Below are 20,975 nucleotides of genomic sequence, written 5' to 3'. Positions count from 1 at the left end.
TCTTTTCTAGGTCTCCTATAACCTGAGCATCAGAAAATAACTTGTTTGTTGTCTGCTTGTACCTTAATTATACCTACTGGGAATACAATGATTTAAAATTAAATGCAAGTAAAGAAACTTGAAAGAGATTATGTAACAATGAGGTGTTAAGATGTAAACTTTATTTTACCCACTATGTAGTACCTTTAGGACATTTATTTAAATACCCAGTGATCTTAATCCCATATGGCATTAGTGGTAAAGAACGTGCCTCCCAAAGCAGGAGACAAAAGATCGGAGTTCAGTTCCTAGGTTGGAAAGATCCCCTGGGGGAGGGCATGGCAACCCACTCCAGTATTCTTGCCTGGAGAATCCCATGGACAGAGGAGCCTGGAGAGCTACAGGTCCTGGGGTTGCAAAGAGGTGGACACAACTGCAGTGACTTAGCTTGTACAATCTTATTCCCAGAATTTAAGTCTTTTATATTCGAGTGCAGTACCTCAGGTAGATCTTTACAGAGCTTTACTTTATAGGTCATAATGCCCTTCTCACTTCTCATCCACGACTTTTCTAAATGGTCTAGCCTGTTTGACCACTTAATGTAATGAGTGAAAGTGAAAGTTGCTCAGTTGTGTTTGACTCTTTGCGACCCCCTGGACTATACAGTCCCTGGAATTCTCCAGGCCAGAATACTGTAGTGGGTAGTTGTTCTCTTGAGTATGTATATGCAAACACCTGTGAAGGTGTGAATGTAAATATACGTGGTGAAAGGAAGGAAGATTAAAAATTAAATCAAGGCTAAAGTGAAAATTTGAGACTTCTGAACAAGTTGTTAGGGTGGAAGGAAAATTGCAATCGTAGAAGAGTTCTGGATCTGGCTCTCAGTACTGCTACTATCTTATAAGTTAGATAAAATTTTAAAGTCTACTAACGTTTACTTTTCTCACACATAGTGTAATCGTTGTCATTGTTTTAGTTGCTGAGTCATATCCAACTGTTTTGCAACCCCCTGGACTGCAGCCCAGCAGGCTACTCTGTCCATGGGATTTCTCAGGCAAGAATACCGGAGAGGGTTGCTGTTTCCTTCTTCAGGGAATCTTTCAGACTCAGGGATCGAACCTGTGTCATTGCAGGTGGATTCCTTACCTCTGAGCCACCAGGGAAGCCCCATAGTATAACCATACTAACAGTTAATTGTATAGAAAGCAGTGATCAAAACGATCCCCAAGAAAAAGAAATGCAAAAAGGCAAAATGATCGCCTGAGGAGGCCTTACAAATTGCTGAGAAAAGAAGAGAAGCTAAAGGCAAAGGAGAAAAGAAAAGATATACCCATTTGAATGCAGCGTTCCAAAGAGTAACAAGGAGAGATAAGAAAGCCTTCCTCAGTGATCAATGCAAAGAAATAGAAGAAAACAATAGAATGGGAAAGACTAGAGATCTCTTCAGGAAAATTATAGATGCCAAGGGAACATTTCATGCAAAGATGGGCACAATAAAGGACAGAAATGGTATGGACTTAACAGAAGCAGAAGATATTAAGAAGAGGTGGCAACAATACACAGAACTATACAAAAAAGATCTTTATGACCCAGATGACCACGATGGTGTGATCACTCCCCTAGAGCCAGACATCCTGGAATGCAAACTCAAGTGGGCCTTAGGAAGCATCACTATGAACAAGGCTAGTGGAGGCGATGGAATGCCAGTTGAGCTATTTCAAATCCTAAATGATGATGCTGTGAAAGTGCTGAACTCAATATGCCAGCAAATTTGGAAAACTCAGCAGTGGCCACAGAACTGGAAAAGGTCAGTTTTCATCCCAGTCCCAAATAAGGGCAATGCCAAAGAATGTTTAAATTATCACACATTTTCACTCATCTCACACGCTAACAATGTAATGCTCTAAATTCTCCAAATCAGGCTTCAACAGTACGTGAACTATGAACTTCCGGATATTCAAGCTGGATTTAGAAAAGTCAGAGGAACCAGAGATCCAATTGCCAGCATCCAATGGATCATAGAAAAAGCAAAAGAGTTCCAGAAAAACATCTACTTCCGCTTTATTGACTATGCCAAAACCTTTGACTGTGTAAATCACCAAACTGTGGAAAATTCTTCAAGAGATGGGACTACCAGACCATCTTACCTGCTGTCTGAGAAATCTGTATGCAGGTCAAGAAGCAACAATTAGAACCAGACATGGAACAACAGACTGGTTCCAAATTGGGAAAGGAGTACGTCAAGGCTGTATATTGTCACTCTACTTATTTAACTTATATGCAGAGTATGTCACGTGAAATGCCGGGCTGGATGAAGCTCAAGCTGGAACCAAGATTGCCGGGAGAAATATCAATAACCTCAGATACACAGATGACACCACCCTTATGGCAGAAAAGTGAAGAGGAACTAAAGAGCCTCTTGATGAAAGTGAAAGAGGAGAGTGAAAGAGTTGGCTTAAAACTCAACATTCAGAAAACTAAGATCATGGCATCTGGTCCCATCACTTCATGGCAAATAAAATGGGGAAACAATGAAAACAGTAACAGACTTTATTTTGGGGAGCTCCAAAATCACTGCAGATGGTGAATGCAGCTATGAAATTAAAAGACGCTTGCTCCTTGGACGAAAAGCTATGACCAACCTAGACCACATATTAAAAAGCAGAGGCATTACTTTGCCGACAAAGGTCCGTCTAATCAAAGCTATGGTTTTCCAGTAGTCATATATGGATATGAGAGTTGGAGTACAAAAAAAGCTGAGTGTGAAAGAATTGATGCTTTTGAACTGTGGTGTTGGAAAAGACTCTTGAAAGTCCCTAGGACTACAAGGAGATCCAACCAGTCCATCCTAAAGGAAATCAGTCCTGAATATTCATTCGAAGGACTGATGCTGAAGCTGAAACTCCAATAGTTTCACTACCTGATGCAGAGAACTGACTCACTGGAAAAGACCCTGATGCTGGGAAAGATCGAAGTTGGGAGGAGAAGGGGATGGACAGAGGATGAGATGGTTGGATGGCATCACTGACTCGATGGACATGAGTTTGAGCAAGCTCCAGGAATTGGTGATGGACAGGGAGGCTTGGCGTGCAGCAGTCCATGGGGTCACAAAGAGTCGGACATGACTGAGTGACTGAACTGAACAGTTAATTGGTATGAGAAGTTTAAGAAGTTAATTAAATAATGTTTGTGAAGGGACTCTTCTAAATATAAACCACCATACAGATACACATATTGAATCAAAAATCCCCATTTTTCTTAGTGAAACTATACAGGAATACATTTAGATGCACAGTGTGTTCTGATATAATTCATTTCCCACCATCATGTGTAGACAGGTGTGAAATGCATATTTTTCTTAGTGATGGATATCTGATCTGGCTTTCCTTTTGTGGGAAACTGTGAGTCAGGAGTTGTGCCAGAGGCTCATTTAGATTGGGAGGTTAGGGAAAGTTTGGGGAAGGAAGGGCCCTGCCCAAAGAATAAGTGAAGGCTAGATAAAAATGCTCAGGCAAGAGCAGGGCTGGAGAAAGGAAGTACCATTTCCAGCAAAGTGAACAGAAAACCAGAAGCTTCCATGTGGGACTCCTGACTGAGGGTCTCATAAAGGAGACAAAGATAAAACACAGCCGTGAAGTGTCAGTCCTTAGTCATGCCCAACTCTTTGTGACCCCATGGACTGTAGCCGGCCAGGCTCCCCCGTCCATGGAATTCTCCAGGCGAGAATACTGGGGTGCACTGCCATTAACTGAAAGCAAAATCTTGTCAGTGCGGTGAGAGTGCCACAACATGGGAAAGGGACAAACTGAAGGGAGTTTGGAGAAGGACCACTTCTAGCTGAGCAATCGTGAAGGGTGTGGGGGTCTGGGGTGGTGGAAGGAAGGAAGGGAGGGAGGAAGGCTTCGTGCAAAGAAGAGTGCAGCTCTCCTGTGCTCCCTGCGTCATTTCCGCATTTTTCCTGTGGATCTGAAGGCCAAATATTGCTGACTCTCAAATTCCCCAGGCTGGAACTCTCCCTTTGAGCTCCAGATTCATCTGTTGAGCTGTTTTCTCATCATGAATGTCTAACAGGCATTTTATATTTAGCATATTAACATAGGTAACTTGATCTGTGCCTCTAAACCTTGCTCTGCCTCCACTTTAATTCTGTTTCTACCAGGCATTCTTCAAGTCAAAAACTCTGGGCTCACCCTTCATTCCTATTTACAACTCCTCCTATCCAGTCCAACAGCAAGTTACACTGTGTTTAAGCTTCAAATATATATATGTGTGTGTGTGTGTGTGTGTGTGTGTGTGTGTGTGTGTGTGTGTGTGCACGCGCGCACGTGCGTGCAGTTATTGGTATTACTAACATTTCTACCTCTCTGTCACAAGCCATCATCATCTCTTACCTGGATTACTATATTAACTTCCCAACTGAGCTCTCTAATTCCACTCTTGATTCCCTGTAATGCATTCTCCTCACAACAGCTAGAATCATCTTTAAACATAAATCAGTCATGTAATTCCTCTGCTTAAAACAGCCAAAAGGTTTCCCATCACATTTAGAACAAAATGGCCCCCAAGTTCAATGTGATTGGATCCCTCTCTGCATCTTCAAAGGAATCTCTAACCCAGTATCCCTTTTTCATTATGCTTTAGCTACATTGTTCTTTGTTCTATTCTTGGAACAAAAATGCTTATTTTGAGCCCTTGAATTTTCTCTGCCCAGAATATTCTTTTCCCAGACTTCTGTGTGACTGCTTCCTTCTCATTATTCAGGTCTGAGTTCAAATACCATCAACTCTTTCCTGATCACTCTAGCAGAAATACCACAATTCCTTCTACCATATTATTTAATCCATTGCACTCTACTCTTTTATTATAGCAAACATTGCTATCTAAAGTTATTGTATATATATATCTGTGTGTGTCTGAATGTTTTTTCTGCCAGTCCCTCTGAAAGGCACTCCATAAGAGAAGTCACCCTTCTTATTTCTTTTCTCCCCTGATTTGCCAGTGCCTAAGTCAATGCTTTGTACGTAAGAGGTCTCATTGAATATTTTTTAGCTGTTGAATGATTTTGTCCTATGTAATCAGTTTTCACTTATCCAACATAGTTATTGAATCTTGCCTGAAAGAACAAACTCTTCTGTTTACACTGCTGCTGCTGCTGCTACCAATTATAAATTAACATATAGAAAACTAATTTGCAAATAATAAAGCTTATTAAAGATATTTTGAACGGGTATTAATGAGTTTGAGGACAGTGTCAACTGACAGACTCATTCTGATAATTCCATGCATAACTTACCACATTATAACTAGAAAATCATTAACATGTTTTAGTCCAGCAGAAGAAAAATAAGTAAATTAAATTAACAGGCACAGTATAAAATGCTAAGGTAATAGAAGATGATTGTGTGCATAGCTACATGACATGCCATTAGGCACTGTTTTTCCTATTGACAACTTAGTGGGAAGACATTCTTGGTAAAGGAGCAGAATGCAAGCCAAGTAATCAGGAAACCTCAGGGATTCACAAACACCCATACCTCACGGGGGTATTGCCAATACCACGGTGTGACGTCAATGCACCGCCTTGTGTGACGACCCCCGAGACCCGCCTGTGGTGGCCCTGCTGCTGTGACTCCCGGTCAGAGACTGCTGGGAGGAAAAGAACCTTGAACACAGGATCAAAACTTTATGAAAAACCTAATGTTTACATGAGTTGGGAGGGAAGTATTTTGCTTTTGTTTCAGAGTTGAGAAATTAAGTTAGTTATGAAATTGATATCATGGAGAATGTTGATACAAAATGGTTGCCTGACATGTCAGTGAATGAATAAGACTGCTCAATTTAAACACAAGTAAGCTATTGAGCAGCTAGAATGAAGCAGACGTGGGGAAAATACAAACAAAGAATGAAAGAGAGAAAGGGAGGAAGGAGGAAGAGTAGGAAAGATGGGGGAAGAAAGGCTCCTTGAACTCACGAAGATCACAAATTATTGAGTATATACAAGTAAACATCGGACTGTTCCTCTGTCCAACTCTAATGAGAAATAAGTGCATTAATAGGCATACAAACAAAACATCACAAGCAGGTGTATGAAAAAGCCAATTCATTATTGAGATAGAAGGTAGGATTGTATAAAGTGTCAGGAAGTAATTAATACCAGAATGTGTCCTTAAAGGACAAATAACTCTTTGCATCCCCATGGATGGTAGCCTGTCAGGCTCCTCTGTCCATAAAATTCTCCAGACAGGAATACTGGAGTGGACAGCCATTCCCTTCTCCAGGGGATCTTCCCAGCCCAGGTCTCCTGCATTGCAGGCAGATTCTTCACCATCTAAGCCACACCAGGGAAGCCCTATATACAAAAGAGAGATGGTACACACACAATCGTTTTTAGTTTTTGAATAACTAATAGATATTATGGGGGCAGCTTCCATGGAGCTAAATAGTAGGTAGTCCACAGTCATATATGTTATTGTAGCATATGATTATATATAACACCAGACCTGATTACAATCAATGTTTACTTTTACTGATTTGAATTATAAGCTCAGGATTTTTATTAAAATAATTATTCTCCAAAAATAGATTTTTGCTAATTTTTATATTATCTTCACAAGAAAGTTGTAAGATATTGCTTGCATCTTTCAAGTTCTGCCTCTTCTGCTAACTTTCCAGTAGCCCTGCAGACATGTACTGACATATCAGGATATAACTTATCTATTTTGGGCCCTGACTCCTGGTTCAAATCAGTTTATTGGATATAAATCATACAGTAACCATCGATTTTAAATTGCACCCACAATATTGGAACCCACATTTTGGAACCCACAATATTGGCACCCACAAAATTGGAACACTAGATTTTTCATAGATAAATATTTGACAAGCACTTGGTGGCTAGTTTGGATAATTCAGTGAATAGCACAAACAATTTTCATGAGAACAGTAATATTTCTCAAGAGAAAGAACATGTGACATGATTAACAAAGAGAGAGGTAGTCAACCTCTAGTTTGTGAGCAAGAGAGGAAATACAGGGGACAAATGAAAAGGAAGATGAGGAGTCAGGAAAAGTAGTTCTAGGTTAAATAGCTCTGGGTCACAAAACTAAAGAGAAGAAGGGAGTTTCAAGAAGAAAGGACTCCAGAGAAGTACAAGGGAAAAAGGACAAAAACTGCAAAGAAAAAAGTCAACATTTATTTACAAAACAATTTTTCGAGGAAGAGTTGAAGATGACTTTAAAAAGTAGTGTGTTTCCATAATAGATATTTGAAAGTGAATAAAAAGTTATAATATGTTGTAACTGGCAGGGATGGAACAAATTAAGAGCTGTACTTTTTAAGACATTGAGACCTCTGCAAATTTGAAGATCTTAGGAAAGAAGAGAAAAACTAAAATGCTGACAAGGATTCTGAGAGCAAGTCCACTCAAGCGTCTCGAAGTGGCGGGGTCTAAGATGTAGACGCAATGAAGGACACTGAATATGAGACTCAGAATTAGTCATGATGACATCTTACAGAAGCTACAGAATCTTGCAAAATTCCTGTTGTAATCTCATCTGTAATTTTCAACTACCTTTATCACATAATATTTGACACCATGATGGGTTTCTGATTTCCAAATTTGTTTCAACTTACTCTCTTCCTTTTTGTTAAGTGATATTGGCCTCTTCATTCAAGGGATCTCTTGGTCTAACTCTAGATTAGGAAAAAACCTTATGTGTAAAGAAGTAGCCTCTCCGAGGACCTCCTGAGAGTCGAGTGGGACTTTTATCTCATGAAGTCCTCTAGATGGAGTGGGACCCATGTCATCATTCCACCTTCACTTCCTCATACACTTCTTTCCTTGTGGTTTTCAGGAAGGCTCAAGAAGGAAAATGGTAAGGGTGATATGATAGAAGTGAAATGCAAACACAATGAAAGATCAAGAAGGTGTGAATTTTTTATTTAATGTTAAGAATGTCACTGAAATGACTGTTCATAGAAAGAATATCCACAGAGAAGCCAGGAGAAAGGTAATAGGCGAGGTTTGTGTAAGTAGGCGAAAGTGTTAGTCACTCAGTCGTGTCTGACTTTTTGTGACACCATGGACTGTACTGTAGCCCATCAGGCTCCTCTGTCCCTGGGACTCTCCAGGCAAGAATACTGGGGTGGGTTGCCTTGGCCTTCTCCAGGTTGCCTTGGCCTTCTCCTTGGGCCTTCTTCTCAACCCAGGGATCGAACCCAGGTCTCCTGCATTGCAGGCAGATTCAGGGGAGCCCTGTTTAAGTAATGAAAGTATTAACCATTGAAATTGTAGCAATTATCAGGTCTTTTGGGGGTTTATTTCTTATTAAATGGTCAAGGAAAAAGTAAAGAGTAAGGAGAGTGCCATGAAATACAGAGGTGAGGGAGTGAGTTCCAAGTTTAAGAACTCTGAAGTAAAAAATTACCTTACTTAAAATGGATCTGTGGTCAAGCTTCTGTTTTACTGAATTTAATTAGTGCAAATCAAGTATGGTGAAGTTAAGTGGCATCAATAGACATGTTCCTCAGCATAATGTCACTTGTTCTTCCATTTATTCCCCGTCCACATAGCTTTCAAGCCAATTCAATCCAGCTTCCCTCCCAACTTCTAAATTAAAGGAGTTAATAAAGTAATTTGAGTTCCAGTTTATAGTGATAATATGAAGCTAACTCTGTAAATGGACTTCTCAATAACACAAGGCAACAGACATACATGTCCTTACATAGTTCATCTGTATTTTATTTTTTAATAACCTTAAAGTCGAGACTCCTCACTCTCAGATTCATGTCTCTAATGCACAATCTCTGGCATCCCAAACTAGCATCTCTAACATCTCCACTTGTATATTGGAAAGTCACCATATTTAAAATAGAATTTATAGTCTTCTCTCCCAAACTGATTATTTTCTGTGAACCTTTTCTCGATGAATGCTACAAATAGCCCTCCAGTTGTTTAAGCAGAAGATCTGAAAATCATAGAATCCTCTGTTTCTCTTATAGCCAATGAGTCTGAAAATGCCATGATTCCATTCTTCATTGTCTCGCAAATTCCTTCACGCTTCTCTATCTGCATCTCCACTACCATCATCCATGCTCTGGTGACCTCTCACTGCATCATTTGCAACTTTGTCTTCTACTTTTAACTCTCATCACTAATGTTTTTTCATATTTTAACTAGTATGTAGAGTGATGCAAATCTAACATGCAAGTCTGACAGTGTCATTGCTTATTTGCAAGACTTTTCATTGTCTTTAGGACAAAGACTAAAATCTTTATACTGGCCTGTGAGGGACCTAGGATGTGGTGTTTGGCATCTTGTGCCATTGTCTGCCTCTGCCACAGCCATCCTTCATTTCTGTGAATGAGTCCTGTTCCTTCCTATCTTAAGCACTTCAAATAATGACTTCAAATGGGATACTTCCGCCTAGGATATGGCTTTACTTGGCTAATTATTACTGGCATATTTCATTACTTGGTTAATTATCACTCATCTTTTGAGCTCAGATTAAACACTGTCTTTATGGAAGTCTTCCTGTTCCCAAGACAGGGTCAAGTCAGCTTCTCATATTTCTTCATTGTACTTCTTTCCCTTCTTGCAATCAACTTGTAATTAAAAATTATTATGTGATCCTGATGTTAATATTTGTATTCACTGTTATGGCCTCAAATATATCTCTTCTCTTATATTGGGTGTTTTGTATTTAAGTTCATTGCATAGCATTTAGGAGCTGCTAAATAAATGTGTTGAATGAAGGAATTTATAGATAAAGGAGAAAATTATAGAGAGCAAAGAATTTGCCAATTGCTGAAATATATTTTAAAAAAGCTGGAAAATGAGTGCTGATGGCCAGCAGATGGAGGCGGCAGCCATTTGGATGGTGTGGCTGTGATACTGGAAAAGCAAGGTGAGGTTCAGGAAGGGCCGCTAGACTGATTACAAACCATCATGTTTGTACTTGTAAGTCCACAATCTTCTGTGGGTTTTAGTACAGATCACAAGTTCATTATCAATGCTATTTGTTAATCCTAATAGCTTGAAACATATACAGCATAATTGTCAGTAGCTGATTCTCTGGAAGCAGTAATAACATTCATCTAACATGATAATATGCACCACTAATCTAAAAATTTGCCAACTTTTAGTGTTCAGTAAAATTAAATTCTCTTTCTTCCAATTAAACATTTAACATAGCAAATCAAGCACAAAGACACAGTCTTATGATCAATGAAGAATTAACAGCCACGTTTCAATGTAACACCTACTTGTAGCATTTAATGTTTTTGTTTTTTATGCAAATAGCACATAATTCAACATAGACTGACTTCAGCATTAAAGAGGATTGATTATTTTGTGTAATTAAGAAGTCCAAGGTGGTCAGGATTTTGTCTGGTGTGATCAGGACTCTGACTCTCTTTCTTAGGGACCCTTCATAGTTTAGTTCCACTCTCAGGCTTGTTTCTCATGGTGGAAGAATAACATTTAGCAGCTTTACAATCTCATGTGACATTGTCCACATGGACAAAGAGAATGTGTGCATCCCACAATTCCCAGCAAAGGAGAAAAATAAAGTTTAATTATATTAACTGAGGTTACCTCAATCAATAACTGTGGCAGCAAGGGAAACCAACAGGCACATAACCTTGGAGTTGTGTTTGCTACAGGGGAGGACAGGAGTGATAGTGACAAGAAAACACTGCCCATTATAAGTTAGGGCTTTTGAATAATGCTGCAAACATACGACTAAAAAGAGAGGACAGTGTGTGTGTGTTTGTGTGTGTGTGTGTGTGTGTGTGTGCGCGCGCGCATGCACTCACATGCCTCTAGTCACATAAATGCATACAGTAAAATTAACTTTATTGGACATTAGTGTAAATAAAAATGTAACTATGGGTTGTCCACCAAAAAAAAAATTTTAAGTTATTAATTAACTTATATAGCAACTTGTTATCTCAATTATTATAACTGCATTTCCACAGATTTCAAGTATGTGTTAAAGCAATTTGGTAATGAGAAGAGATTATTTTCATTTCTCAAATACATGTTGCTTTTATATAATTTCAGATGAATAACCACTGAGTTCTTTCAACAAAAGTGACCATGTCTTGGTCACCACTTGACCACACACATTAAGTGCTTTGCCTAGCACATAGTAGGTTCTAAAAAAATAAATTGGTGTTGATTAATGAATTTCCACTTTAATCACATTTATTATCTAGCAGCTTGATAGTAATGGAGTATTTTAGTTTAGGATTTCACTGTGTTTCATTCACTTACTCATCTAAAAAAATACCAATTAAATTGAAAATCTGCTCTCTGAAATACACTATTCTAGGTAATAAGTAAAAATAAGTAATAAAAAAGTTATTATTCTTATACTTCCTATTGCATCCTGTGCATATATAAATCATAGCATTTATAATGCTTAATTTGTCATCCGTTAATTCAATATATATTTATTGTTTACTATTTGTCAAATACTGGGATATAAGTATAAAAAAGATATAATACCTGTCCCCAAGGAACTTAAGTGTGGGTGGGGTGGGAATGAAGGAGGATAATGAATGTGTTATTTGTCATTGTAATTCAAATGATAGCATAGATATATAGTAAATGCCTAATAAAGATTTGTTAAGTTTACATATAATCATTGAAGAATGAATTAATAATGTCCTTTGGAGAATTTTATAGCTCACTCAATTCTTCTGGAGGGGAATAGAGTAGAACTCCAGTCAATCATGGTTATAAAACCAATCAATTAGGGGAATAAAACACTGAATTAGATAGACTGAATTTTATGAGAGTGTTATGATAAAATTCAAGACATTAAATTAAGTTTTATGGAATGCTGGTAAATTCCCTAAAGGATAAAATACTTTGATTTTCCTAATGAGCCCAGTTGCCAAGTTCTTCGTTATAATTAACCTCAGGGCTTTTATCCAAGGGTTCTTGAAAACAGAGCTGCAGTTCCCAGAACCTGATGTTTCTCTATCCAAACACTGTTTGATTCTCTTGCACGTGAGGATGTCCACATCCTCAGTTATGACCAGCTATTCCTTCTGCATTTCCAAACTCAATCCATCATCCCTGTCTTTAACCTTCACATGGCCACACTAGACTCCCAATTCTTTTGTTGATTCAACAAGCATTTATAGAATGCCTCTTATGCGCCCAAACCATTACTTGACTTTGTCAGGGATGTGTGAGAATGGGTCCATGCGCTGAAGTCTGGGTGACTCAAAAGTCGAGACAGAGAAACTGACTAGGGAAGAAAGAAGATAGTTTCAGTCTAGAGTTTCAGATGAGGATGGGACACACCTAGATAGAACCATCAGGAAAATAGTTATAGTTGTGGGACAGAATCTTTGGAGAGAACCTGGATCCTCATAAATGCAGTAGTTAAAATGGAATTCTTAGCACTACTCGCACATGCCATAAAAATCTCCTTCCTTGTACCTGATGGCCCCTTTGCCTGAAAAAAAAATTTTTTTTCTCATCCTATGCAAAACCTATGGATGTGTCAAGACTCAGTTCAAGGCCTTTGTTTTCTTTAGAGCCTTCCTCACCTATCCTTATTCCTGTAAATATTCCCTATTGCTAAACTTCTCTTTTAATGTGTATCATAACAGTTGTCATTTGCTTACAGATAGCCTTGTGTGTGTTAATTGCTCCGTCGTGTCCAATTCTTTGTAGTCTCATGGACTGTAGCCCATAAGGTTCCTCTGTCCATGGAATTCTCCTGGCAAGAATACTGGAGTGGTCGCCATTCCCTTCAGGGGATCTTCCTGACCCAGGGATTGAACCTGGGTCTCCTGCACTATGGGCAGATTCTTTACCATCTGAATCACCAGGGAAGCACAACAGATAGCCTTAGGTTGTTCTAAATTAGTTTGTGAACCAAAAGTGTATCAACCAAGAAGACTCATTTTCTTGAAGACAGAAAATATGATTTCCTCTCTTAATCCCCCAAAGGCCTTAAACCTCAATCTATTTTCCAAAATCATCATCCATTTAAATTGCTAGCGGATCTCTCTTTTCCGTCTGACAACAATGCCCTTCTTCAACAACTGCCATTCTCCTTCCTGTTACCCACTACTATGGGTCCCTGTTTACGGAGCTAAAACACGATCTTCAGAATTTCACCATTTCTTGAAGAAAAGCATATAAAAATGCAATGCAATGCAATGCATGTTAAATCGGAATTAGACACTGAGAGTGTAAGGTACAAAATGCATATTTCTTTCAGACTGGATGAGTCACAAAATGCTTAGAAGAGAAGGCTCTGACACGAAGTTAGAAAAACAGGTAGAAGTTAATAAAATGAAGCAAGAAGAATGTGACTAAGCAACCATGAATGATTATTAAAACTAGCTGTTGGGAGAATTAGTAAGAAACCATGATGTTTTCTGAGACCTTAATCAAGGCATATAAAAAGGACAGGAGAATGATGAGAGACTAAGGAAAGACAATATAATGAAAGATCTTATGTGATTGGTGATTGTCAAGGAGTCTGCACTTCATTTAAAGGCAAAGAGAGCCAAAGAAAATGCTTATATAGAGGTGTAGTATTATTAAGTGTGTGTTTTATCAATCTCACTGATAACAGCAAAGGAAGACATGCAGCACCTATTCCATGAGAGAGGATGGATTCCTAAATAAAGTCATCTCTGGGATGATCATAGGAAAAGGAGTAGATTCTCAAGACAGTGAGGGCGTGGAGTCACCATGACTCTGTCTCTGGAAGGAGAAGATCTTTGGTAAGGAACAGTGACACTACCCACACCCTAAGGCTCTGGTTTAAACAACTGAAGGAATAATGGTAGAACCCATCTAGAGACACACAGCGGAAAAGGCAACCACTTTCTGTAGGGGGAAATTATGAGGACTGTAGTTTGGGTGAAGCTGTACTGAGGGAAGCTTGGGTTCAGCTATCTCATAGGTGTGAAATCCTCTGATTTAGAGTGGGAAGAATAATAAAGTTGGACTCAGAGATTTAGAAGTAATTAGAAAAAAAAACAGAAGTTGAAGTTACAGCATGAAATGTAAATGAGAGGCTACCTGAAAGTAGAGATAATGCTTCCCCTGATGGCTCAGTGGTAAATAAGCCACCCACCAGTGCAGGAGATACGGATTCGATCCCTGATCCGGGAAGTTCCCACATGCAGCAGAGCAACTAAGCTCTTGGACCACAACTACTGAGCCGCTGCTCTAAACCCCAGGAGCCGCAACTACTGAGCCTGTGTGCTGCAACTACTGAAGCCGGCACAACCCAGAGCCTGTTGCTCTGGAGAAGCCACTGCAGTGAGAAGCCCATGCACCGCAACTAGAGACTGGTGCCCGCTGGCCACAACTAGAGAAAAGCCCATGCAGCAACGAAGACCCAACAGAACCAAAAATAAATAATTATGAAAATAAAGCACAGGTAAAAACACCAAAGACAAAAGACATTGTGGCATATATATATACATATATATATATATATATATATATATATACATATACACAAATACATACACACACACAATTGAATATTATTAAGCTATAAAAAAGAGTGAGATTTGCTGTTTTCATCAACATGGATGAACCGTGGAGGCATTAGGCTAAGTGAAATAATTCAAACAGAGAAAGACATACACTATATGATCTCACTTAAATGTGGAATCTAAAAAGAAAGTCATAGATACAAAGAACAGACTGGTGGTCACCAGAGGTGGGGCTGGGTTGGGTGGGTGAAATGGGTGAAGGGAGTCAAATCGTACAAATTTCCAGTTATAAAGTCAGTCAGTCATGGGGGTATAATGCATAATGTATAGCATTTTGATTACAGTTATAATACTGTTTTGCATATTTGAAAGTTGCTAAGAGAATAGATCTTGAAAGTTTCCGTTACACACACTAAATCCTGTAACTATGTGTGGTGATGGACATAACTAGACTTTGTGTGATCATTTCACAGTGTATACAAGTATCGGATCATTATGTTATACACCTGAAACTAATATAATGTCAATTATATCTCTATTGAAAAAGGATAAAACCCCAACGAGAACTAATATGTAAGGTGGAGGTGTAAGCAGAAAGCCTTGCTCAGAGGATCAAGAAGGCAGGGGGCAGTGAGGAGCAGGTCAGGAAGAGAATGTTAGCACAGGATAAGAGGTGTTCAAGGAGAAAGTGGTCAGCTGTCTACAGTGCAGCAGAGGTCAGCGACCCTCAGCACCCCTTCCCCATCCCGACGTGGTGCAGAATGAGTCTCCATTGCACTCTGATATTTCTTAGATCCACCATGTGAATGACACGCTTCCCCCATACTTCTCTGAGTCTTCTCAGGGCTTCTCTCTCTCTCTCTTTTTTTTAAACCTTTCAAAGAAGTGCCTTTATTTATTTACAGGGTTTAGGAAAGAGAAAAAAAGCTCTAGAAAAAGGAAATTCCAAAATTCTTGTCTTTGGCAAGAGTCCAGCGCGGTGACAGGTTCTGACCGGTCCGGGCTGTAAGTCTTGCTCTTGCGGGCGGTCACTTCCCGGTGGTGAGGACGGTCCTCCCGTCATCTCTCAGTCGGCTCCCTCTGGGCCCCAGCGACTGGCTCGGCCGACTTCTCAGCTCTCGGTCAGCCCCGTCGCCCTCGCCAGCTCCTCGTCCTACAGGATTTCATAATCGCCGAGGACTTCCTTTGGGGGTGACGTGTTCCATTTACAGTCTGGAATTCCACCGTTAGGGCCCGCGATGTTGAGGGTGTCGTTGATCAGGCTGTACTTCAGGATTCGGTCGTTGGCCGTGCTGGAGGTGAGGGACGGGGACGCGTTTACCTCCATCAGCCAGGGCTCCAGCTTGTCGTCGATGATGATGTCGTATCCGTAGCGCTCAAAGCAGTGCTCGTCGCTGTTCCTCACGGGCGCCACCGCCTTCGGGGGCTGCACGATGATCCAGCGGAGCTCCTCAAACAGCTTGCTGGTCACCTCCTCGCCTCGGGTGCTCTCCAGGTAGAGCCGCGGGTTGTGCACGGTCCACTCGCCCCCGTAGATGTGGTTGTAGTCCTCCCCGTGTTTCTGAATGGCGACACTGGTCAGGTGGACAAACATGCTGTCCAGCTCACTGGTGCTCGGGGTGCATTTCACTGCGCAGAAGCGGCCAAGTCCAAGCTTACACACGGGGCAGCGCAGCCGGCGGTACGCAGACACCAGACTTACAGGCGCAGGTCCAACTTCCTGCCGCCGATCAGTAACGGGTGGTTAATGCACAGAGATCACGTAGGCTTCCTTGGTGGGCCGAGTCTCGAACGAAGATGTTTTGCTGTCCCGGGACCACTTTTTGATCTGCGAGAGCTTGTTGACCAGGAAGATGCCCTTTCCCTGGGCTTTGCCACAGGGTCTCATAATCCAGGTACTCGAGGGGCTTTTCCAGAACTCCTCCAAGAAGAGGTTGTAGTCGGCGGGCAGCATGTAGGTGACAGGGACACAGTCCAGGTAGAGGTACGTCCCGCTTTCGTCCTTCTCCGCCAGCGGGCTCCCTTCCTTCTCCAGCTCCTTCCTGTATCTCTTGATGTTCTTCACCATCAGGTCCTCGCGCGTCAGCTCATAGTGGTTCGGGAAATGGTTGACTATTTGATCATCTGAGAGCCAGTGGCCAGTTTCGACACTAAAGACATTGTGGATGGTCTGCACGCTCATCCTTGTACAAGTCTTCCTGAGGCCCGGCGACAGACACCAGTAGAAATTCCAGTCCTTGTTTTCTGTCACGGACCCATCCTCTCTTCTCAGAGTTATTTATCAGCACCGACTCCTCGATGTCAGTGACACACTTCACTTTTCCTGCCATAATCCATAGGTATTTATGGCGCCAACAGGAATGTCTGATTTCTCTGCAGTCTCCCTGACTCTCGCCTCGGGTGGGCAGAGCGCTGTGAGGCCCCGGAGCGTGGAGCACGCGGCCCGGTCCCGCCTCCAGCCCCAGCCCCACTCAGCCATCGCTGGAGGACACAGCCCGCTTACCCGGCGCGGACCGGCTCTCCGCCCGCCGCGCTCCAGTGCTTCTCTCTAGATGATCCTGGCCTCACATCTGCTTATTACAAACGTTGCAACACAGTCCCACATAGATGCTTGACAATTACACTCCTTGTCTTAATACTGTGGTATTTCTTGGTCTGAAATGACAAATATTAAATTATGAACCATTTGGCCCTGTCCACCTCTTCTCTGTTCTTATTGTCTGATTCGTATTTTCTACTAAACATAAAATAACATTTCCCTGAATGCTTTTTCCCCTCCCTTTCTAGCTCTGAAACATGACTTTTGCTCTAACTGGATATTCAGGCATGCACAGCTAGTAAATTTAAACCATTTAAGGGCAATAGCAAACTAGAAAAATGATTTCATTAACCTAAAAGACATCTGTAATAAATGAATTTGGTAAGATGAGGAAGAAATGAGTCTATTTCTCAGAAATAAATTACTTTTAAGTTGCCAGGCTTCTCTAGGGTGACTTTAATAAGAGACACAGGTCCAGAGCAAAATGAGTAAACTGCCTCAATTCACAATGTTGATTACATGGTTGTTGTTGTTGACCCTTCTGTATTGAATTGTGACTAAAATCTTGTACTCCCCATTGCCAGTAATTTCACAACTGCAGATCATCATGTTGTCCCAGCTCTTTGGAACAATGATTTTCTGTTTGCCCATTTCAAAAGTATCCTATGAGGAATAATATCTCAAATGAGGTGAAAATGTCAGGTTTTGTTTCCTTATGAAAGTGTATGTGACATCATCCATGTGTGCATGTGCAAGTATATAACTGTGTCTGCATGTGTTAGTATGTGTATCGATGCGTGTGCCTGTTTGTGCAAAATCCCAAGTGCTCTGCTAAACAGATACCATCAATGCTTTTCTGGTTAGCAGAGAAGACCAGAGGGTCATATACCAGGTTAGATAAAAATATTCTGTCCATCAAATGAGCATCATATTGAGTTAAAACAACTCAACAAATGAACAAGTAAGAATAATAACAAAATTTTTCCTTGTTATTAAAATCTTGCTTACTGATGCCTGTTCAAGTAAAATTTCTGTTAATCTAACATAATCTATAGGTGCTTAAGAGAATTTGTTGAAGTGAAATTTTATTGAAAAGAATAGTGTTGCATGATGGGTAAGGAAATAAGTGTCCAATCTATGTTGCCCCATGCAGAATGGCACATCTTCAATTCTTGCATCACCTAAAAATCATAATTGCAGTATCCTGCTCTCTGAATAGGGGCTTCCAGGTGACTCAGTGATAAAGAATCTGCCTGCCAATGTAGGAGACATCAGTTTGATCCCTGCGTCAGGAAGATCCCCTGGAGAAGGAAATTACTGGAGGAAATTTCACTCTGGTATCCTTGCCTGGAAAATACCATGGACAGAGGAGCCTGGCAGGCTACAATCCATGGGGTCACAAAAAAAGTCAAACACTTAGCAACTAAACAACAACTCTCTGAATAAGCACCCTTTTATCAACTCTTGATTTTGCTTTTACCATCTCTTATTTTCTTTGCCTTTTCATATGCCCTTGCTCTCAGAGAATGCCCTTGTTTTACAATTTCTCCATTTTCCCCAGTATCTCAGCTCTTCCCAGGCCAGTCAGACTTTAAGGATCCTATGCCACAGTTAATTATTCAAACCACTTTCTCAGCCAGATCATCAAATCTCTCACAAACCTGATCATTTAACAAAATCTGTTCTGTAATTCACCTCTGCAGCCCTATTTCTAAACTGTGTAGTATTACTAGATAAAAACATACAGCTCTATTCTGTCATGACCCGCATCAGCTCTGTCTTCTTCCTCACTTCTTCCAGTGCCTCCTCCAGTAAAATCTGGCTTCTGTCTTTACCTCTCCACCAAAACTTCCCAATCGTGCTGCCAGATTCTAAAAGCAGTTTTAAACCCTGTGTCCTCTGCTAGATCTGACATTGCCAGTGGTCTTGTCCCTTGTAAAGCTCTTGCCTTTCTTGGCTTTGTGGTAGCACTCTGCTCCCCCTCACTACTCTCCATACGTATTCTCTCCCCTCTACACCTCTCCTTTTCAGGTTCCTAAAACAGTATCTTCTTTCCTACATATTCCTTAAGTATTTGTATTATCTGGACTTCTACACTTACGACTAAACTTATATCATGCAGAACACTCTCACTGGGTGATCACATTTCTTCTATTAGTTCTACAAAGTATCGATTTGTTAACATTTAAATGAAATATCTCAGGCCAGATTTCTCTTTAAGTTTCAGATTATATGTGTAACTGTATTCTTGACATAATCCACTTGAATGTCTCACAAATTATTCAAAGTCAGCATATGTAAAACTGAACTACCCTAACACACATTTCTCACTAGTAAATGGTACTGATCACTCAAGTAAGAAGATCTGGTCATTCTAGACTCCTTTTCCTGCCTTACACTCCAAAGAATATTAATCAATAACACTGTCTCTTTGAACCTCTAAAATAGTATTTCTTACTTTAGTCCACTACTTTCTTCTTTTAAAAAATATATTTACCTCCATTTATTCCATTGCAACTTTTATTTCTTTGTTTATATGTTATATCTTGCCAAAGTTTTTAAAAATGTATTGAACTTGTTCTGACCTGTTAGCATTTACAACACCAGTTCCTGGCTCTTGCTGGCTCCATTGTGCACAGGCAGCTAGAAATACGTTTGATTTTTTTAATTATTTTGTTCTTACATAGAGTTTCTGAACCACTTAACTAAATGTATTCAAAAGTATGTAATCTTCAACATCTGTCAGATTTATTTCAACTGATCTTAAGACTTACGTGAATTCTCTTTCTGTGGTTATATATAAACCTGCTTGGTCTCTTCCTGTCTCAGTGTCATTCCCTTGTTCTCATGACTGAAGAGGGAGCATTGGGACCTTAATGTCCTGCTTTAAAAAAAAGTTATTGAAGTAGAGTTACTTTACAACGTTGTGTTCGTTTCTGCTGCACAGCAAAGTGAACCAGCTGTGTGTGCACATACGTCCACTCTTCTTTGGGTTTCCTTCCCACTCAGGTCACACCGTGCACTGAGGAGAGTCCCCGGGGCTGTACTGTATGTTCCTATTCGCCATGTATTTTATATACAGCCATGCACGCATGTCAGTCCCGTTCTTCCATCTCATCCCACCCCTCTCACCCCCTCCGGTATCCATACATCCGTTCTCTACATCTGTGATTCTGTGCCTGCTTTGCAAATAAGTTCATCTGTGTCATTTCTCTAGATTCCGCATATAAGTGATATTATACAGTATTTGTTCTTCTCTTCTGACTCACTTCACTCTGTATGATAGTCTCTAGGTCCATCCACATCGCTGCAAATTGCCGTTTCATTCCTTTCTATGGCTGAGTAATATAATTGTATATTATTAATACATACCACATCTTCTTTATCCATTCTTCTGTTGATGGATATTTAGATTGCTCCCATGCCTGGCAATTGTAAATAGTGCTGCAGTGAACTACTGGGGTGAATTGAAATGCTCAAAACAGTATGAGACTCGCACAAAAATAGAAATACAGATCAATGGAGAAGGATTGAAAGCCCAGAGATAAACCCATGGACCTAAGGTCACCAATCTATGACAAAGGGGGTAAGAATATACAAAGGAGAAAAGATAGTCTCTTCAATAAGTAATGCTGGGAAAACTGGACAGCTACATGTGAAAGAATGAAATTATAACATTCCCTAACATCATGCACAAAAATAAACTTAAAATGAATTAGAGACCTAAATGTAAGGCCGATATTATAAAACTCTTAGAGGAAAACATAGGCAGAACCCTCTTGAACATAAATCACAGCAAGATCCTTTTTGACCTACCTCCTAGAGTAATGGGAAACAAACAAACAAACAAACAAAAAATGGGACCTAAGCTTTTGCACAGCAAAGGAATCCACAAACAAGATGAAAAGACAACCCTTAGAATGGGAGAAAATATTTGCAAATGAAGCAACTGACAAGGGGTTAATCTCAAAAATAT

At 40.3% G+C, this 20,975-nt stretch overlaps 1 protein-coding gene and 1 pseudogene across 2 annotated transcripts in view; one reads left to right on the top strand and one right to left on the bottom strand.

The window, feature by feature from the left end:
• The window catches only part of GRM5 (glutamate metabotropic receptor 5), a 583,230-nt gene that overhangs the window by 366,177 nt on the left and 196,078 nt on the right, over positions 1 to 20,975 (top strand). The gene's annotated exons all lie outside the window — the stretch shown is intronic.
• The window catches only part of LOC133040554 (polyglutamylase complex subunit TTLL1-like), a 201,340-nt pseudogene continuing 195,793 nt past the window's right edge, over positions 15,429 to 20,975 (bottom strand).

Source organism: Dama dama, chromosome 2 (genome assembly GCF_033118175.1).
Source record: "Dama dama isolate Ldn47 chromosome 2, ASM3311817v1, whole genome shotgun sequence".
Lineage (NCBI taxonomy): Eukaryota > Metazoa > Chordata > Mammalia > Artiodactyla > Cervidae > Dama > Dama dama.
This window is presented reverse-complemented; position numbering and strand designations above follow the sequence as displayed.